Genomic DNA, 5,948 nt, shown 5'->3' with positions numbered 1-5,948 from the left:
CACCATAATGTTTCATGTCTCACTTGGGCAAAATGTGGGTGGGCAGGACTCGGCAGTCCTGACTATCAGAGGCTCCACCATGCTTTAACCACACCATCTGGAACACTGGCTTCTTTGGTCAACTTAACAGGGCAAGAATGGGCCTCATTTACAACTCAAAAGCAAAGAAACCAAACAACCCAATTTAAAAATGGGCCAAGGACCTGAATAGACATTTTCCAAAGAAGATACACAAAAGGTCAAAGGGCACATGAAAAGATGTTCAACGTCACTAGTCATTAAGGAAATGCAAATCTAAACCACAATGAGATCTCACTTTATATGTTCGTTAGAATGGCCATCACGAAAAAGACAAGGGGTTAACAAATGTTGGTGTGGATGTGGAGAAAGGGGAACCCGTGTGCACTGTGGGTGGGAGTGTAAAGCAGTGCAGCCACTATAGAAAATAGTATGGAGGAACCTCAAAAAATTAAAAATAGAACTACCATATGATCCAGCATTTCCACTTTTTAAAAATTATTTAAATTGAATTTAGTTAACATAGACTGTATTATTATTTTCAGGGATAGAATTTAGTGATTCATCAATTGCGTATAACACCCAGTGCTCATCACATCATGTGCCCTCCTTAATGCCCATGACCTGCTTAACCCATCCCCCCACTAACCTTCCCTCCAGCAACCCTTAGCTTGTTTCTTAGAATTAAGCATCTCTTATGATTTGCCTACCTCTCTATTTTCATCTTATTTTATTTTTCCTTCCTTTCCCCTATGTTCATCTGTTCAGTTTCTTAAATTCCACATATCAGTGAAATCATATGATATTTGTCTTTCTCTGACTGACTTATTTCACTTAGCATAATACCCTCTAGTTCCATCCATGTCATTGCAAATGGCAAGATTTCATTCTTTTTGATGGCTGAGTAATATTCCATTGTGTGTGTGTGTGTACACACACACACACACACATATATATATACATATATACATACTTCTTCTTTATCCATTCCTCTGTTGATGGACATCTGGGCTCTTTCCATAGTTTGGCTATTGTGGACATTGCTGCGATAAACACTGGGGTTCAGATGCCCTTTCAAATCACTCTGTTTGTATCATTTGGATAAATACCTAGTAGTGCAGTTGGTGGGTCATAGGGTAGTTCTATTTTTAACTTTTTGAGAAACCTCCATACTGTTTTCCAGAGTGGCTGCACCAGTTTGCATTCCCACCAACAGTGTAAGAGGGTTCCCCTTTCTCCACATCCTCACCAACATCTATTGTTTCCTGACTTGTTAACTTTAGCCATTCTGACTGGTATGAGGTGGTATCTCATTGTGGTTTTGATTTCTTTTTCTGATGCCAAATGATGTTGAGCATTTTTTCATTTGTCTATTGGCCATTTGTATGTCTCCTTTGGAGAAATTTCTGTTCATGTCTTCTGCCCATTTCTTGACTGAATTTTTTGATTTTGGGGTGTTAAGTTTGGTAAGTTCTTTATAGATTTTGGATACTAGCTCTTTATCTGATAAGACATATCTTCTCCCATTCCATAGGTTGCCTTTTAGTTTTGTTGACTGTTTCCTTTGCTGTACGAAAGCTTTTTATCTTGATGAAGTCCCAATAGGTCATTTTTGTTTTTGTTTCTCTTGCCTTGGAGACGTGTTTAGCAAGAAGTTGCTGTAGCTGAGGTCAAAGAGGTCAGCATTTCCACTTCTGGGAATATATTCAAAGGTAATGAAAATGCTAATTCAAAAAAATATCTGCAGCAGTATTTACAATAGCCCCAAGACATGGAAAAAATCTTAGTGTCCATCAACAGATGAATGGGTAAAAAAGTCATAGTATATATACATCCGCAATGGAATATTATTCAGCCATTAAAAAGGTGAGAAAAATCCTACCATTTACAACAACGTGGATGAAACTTGAAGGTATTATACTGAGTGAAATAAGTCAGGCAGAGAAAGACAAATTCTGTATGTTCTCACTAATACGGGAAATCTTAAAGAAAAAAAGAAGACTCATAGAAAAATGAGATTAAAGTTGTGGTCAGCAGAGGTGGAGGGTGGGAGGAGAGGAGATTGGAGAAAGTGGTCAAAAGGTACAAACTTCCAGTTTTAAGATAAATAAGTCCTGGGGACATCACGTACAGCATGATGACTACGACTAACATTACTGTAGGGTATAGGAAAGTCTTTAAGAGAGTAAATCCTAAGAGTTCTCATCACAAGGAGAATTTTTTTCCTTTTTTCTTTCTTTCTTTTCCTGTTATTGTATCTATATTAGAAGATGGATGTTAGCCAAAGCTATTACGGTAATAATTTCACAATATATGTAAATCAAACCATCATGTTATATACCTTCAACTTACATATTCATGTATGTCAATTATTTCTCAATAAAATTGGGGAAAAGGAGAAAAAAAAGAGTGTGCTTCAGAGACTAGAAAAGTGAACCCCTGCTTTTCTCTGCCTCAGTGACCCCTCACTTCCACTCACATTCCACTGGCCATTCAGTCACATGGACCGCCCCCACCTCGCTCCCCTAAATTGCAAGGGCTGGGAAGTGCTGTCTTCTCTGAGTGGAAGGAAAGAGAAAAGTGCCATCTAAGCACCAGGAACATCAAGCACCGCTCTGGTCCCTTATGATTTTCTGAGCAGGTCTGTATAAGAAAAACGTGCTGATAATAACTGATAAATTCCAGATGCTAAAATACCATATTGAGACAAAATCACAATCCATTTTGTGAATGGATGTATCATGATAACAGCATCCTCGTCTTCTGCCATATGATAACTATATTCCATAGATAGTCTGCCTTAAGAAGGTGTTTCCTGGGTGCCAAAATGATCACTCAGTGATGCCAACATGTATATACATTTGAAAGCAAATTGTTTTTGCTGCTCTTCACTTTGCTGCCCTTACTTTCTTCATTTCATGGGGCATGGCGCTGAAGTTTGGAAACCACTGGTGAGGAATGGAGCCCTGGTGAGAAGGGAGGTAGAGTTAAGGGTGCTTGCGTGCAGGCCTGAAGGAGGGGTTCCCTGGAGGACTGGGTGGGCCCACAGTCCAGGAGCCACCAGGAAGAGTCATTGAAGGAGCAGGGTGCTACTGGTGGGGGGAACATCTCCCTGATTTCTGTGACTCTTTGCCTTTCTGAACCTCGGGATTCTTATGTGTAGGATGGGCATGACTTGAGCCCCTCATAACCACCCCCGATAGGCCTGAAGAACAAGAAGCACCCAGATTTGGGTCATGTGTACCATGGAGACTGGTCAGGCTGGCTGTTGAGGCCTTTGTTGAGAAGATTGTGAGATGGGTGGGTTTTGAGAGGTAGGGGTGGGGCAGAGCCAACTAGGTTCAAGGATGATAGGGTTTGACGTGAAGGAAGGGGAAAAGATGGACATCCTGTAGGAAGAGGAAATCTGGGGAAAGTGGTTATGGTTAAGAGTGGCAGATGTATAGATTTTGTTCTGTGCTATGTGATAGAACCTTCTCCTCCATCTCTATGTAATCTTCAATAAGAGGTTTGCCTCAGTCATCAGTGCTTTTCAACTAGATTAGGTAGTTTTATGCAAAAATGTGTAGATCTGGCTCCAAGCAGACTAGATGGACCTCCCCCAGATTTACCTTTAAACAAATGTTAAGAACTCTTCTCTTAGAGAATGGTTGGCCAATCGTGGACCTAGGGAAGGATGTGACAGAGCCTGGAGTACTAGAGAATGGGACATAGTGGGGAAAACTCTAGAAAGTCTGGTTGAATCATGAGGATGGAAGCCTGAGTGCCAAGTATGTAATTCAATCCTTGAGGCAGTGGACAGTAGAAAACTCTTGATTTTTGGAGCTTGATTTTGTAAGCTGTCTTACACCCCAGAATGGAGGATGTCTTTGGAGTAGCCCTGGAAATGGTTGATGATGAGGCCCATCCCTGAAACACAACCTGTTCAAAATGCAGAGATCACTACTTGAGCTCTACCACCAACTGAATTTTGGGGAGATCCATACCACCCTGCTCCCTGCCTGGCCCCTTGGCACTGTTAGTCAGGGGAACCTCCTTTTCCCAGCCCCGCAGTTATGCATTAGCATAACACTCTTGGTCCATTGACGATGGGTTGAATTTCAAGCAGGAGTTTGGCATGACACTTGTTGGTTTCATCCTCTTCTATCTTTAAGGTCTGCCTGCCTGCATGGAGCATGCGCTTCTCCATAGAGACTTAGTACTAAGAGTCTGGATCTACCAATGATCAAGGCTCCTCCCCTCTTTCTGCTCAACATGTTGATGATGTCTGTCTGTCCTCATGGTGTCAAGATATCATCAGCCTCAGCTCCGGGCATCTGCCTACCACAGTTGGCTAGAAGAAGGACTCTCTCCCTCTCGGCACAAAGGAAATCTCTCTCAGAAGCTACCAGCAATCTTCTCCTGGAGCTGCATTGGTCAGTCATGGGTCATACCCCACCCTAAACCAAGCCCTGGCAAACAGGACAGGATGGCCATCACTGCTTTAGACCAGCAGGATCATTTCCTGGTTGGACACGTCACCTGACAAAACCAGCCCCCCCCATACCTTCATAAATCGTCCCCTTATTAAATCCTCTTCAAGCACCCCATTTGAGCAGCCATCTGTTTCCAGCCAGGACTTGATTGTCTCAGGGCTGCTGGGTGTACAGTGTGGTGTGTGGTGTGTGGTGCATCGCTATGAACGAGTGTGAGCATGTTTGTGTGTGAACCGGGAAAGGAAGGGAGCAAACCCAGACAATAAATCTGCTCCATCCTTTGTTCCCAGGCCTTCCCTCGCTGGGGCTTAGGTCCCCGCCAGCTCTCCTGAAATCCAGGAAGTTCCTGGTGCGAAACAAAGCCTCCAGATGGAATGAATCAGCTGGAAAGTGTAAGTGGATCAAGCAGAAAGTCAGGATCAGCTTCCTGGCCGGCCCTAATTTCCTATTCTACTTCTCTGCGTTTTCAGCTTCAGCTTCTGCCCTGGATTTAGCTGTTCAGCCCTGCGAATGGCTGCTTAGCAAGCAGAACAGCCAGCTGGGACAGGCAGCATCAGGCTCCCCGGAGCCAGGATTCTCTACACCCCAGCAGTTGCACTGCAGGAAGGCCACCCCCCTTCTGAACAGAGCTGGCTGGAGTGGGGGGGGGGGCAAGGGCCATAGATGGCCAAGGATTTCAGTGGAAAGAGAGAAGTTGGTTCAACAAAGTCAGGTGGGACACAGAATTCACGAAGGTCGTGAAGAGTAGGGAGTGCTTAGCCAGATTCCCGTTTCTTCTCAAATTAGTCTCCCTTTACACACACACGCACATGCACACACATTCACACACAGCTGTAATCTGAAAGGCAGGCCCAGACCCAGGTGGACGCTGGGCTCTGGCCCTGCTCCAAGAGGTGTATGACTGGAGCCTCCAGGGCTCCAGCACGCCGAGCTCAGGTCGGGCCTTAGGCAACGGTGGCCAGACAAGAGCTCACAAAGTCTGGGCTCCAGAGTGGCCTGGAGCCCTGCCACAGCTCACGGGCACTGGGCAAGGCAGGGGGGTGGGAGCTGGGTGAGTTGTTGGTCCTGGACCTGAGCCACAGGCTTCTCGGGGACCTGCTGACTTGGACCGGCCCCTGCTGCTCCCCCCGCCAGGAATGCTCCCCTTCTGCTCTTCTGAGGGAGCTGCTCCTCCTCGACACCCGGGTCTCAGCTCATGCTGCTGGGTGACCCAGTCGGGTGGAGGCCAGCAGCGTGGGTGGTGAAAGAATTCACCTGAGGGAGAACGAAAGAGATAGAAGTTTATTGAATCCACTGCAAGGGAGGGATGACCAGGACAGCAAAGGAGACACTGTCTGCCAGGGGGCGGTGGTGACGGGGGCTGTAGTTATGGGGAGGTGTGAGGAGGTATGAGTACCTATGGAATTTTCCTTTTTTGGTATCTGTACCTGGTTGCAAGTAGCGCATTGGTCAGTT

Source organism: Mirounga angustirostris, unplaced genomic scaffold (assembly GCF_029215605.1).
Source record: "Mirounga angustirostris isolate CCGP_5_RB_7025 unplaced genomic scaffold, mMirAng1.0.hap1 SCAF_1, whole genome shotgun sequence".
Lineage (NCBI taxonomy): Eukaryota > Metazoa > Chordata > Mammalia > Carnivora > Phocidae > Mirounga > Mirounga angustirostris.
This window is presented reverse-complemented; position numbering follows the sequence as displayed.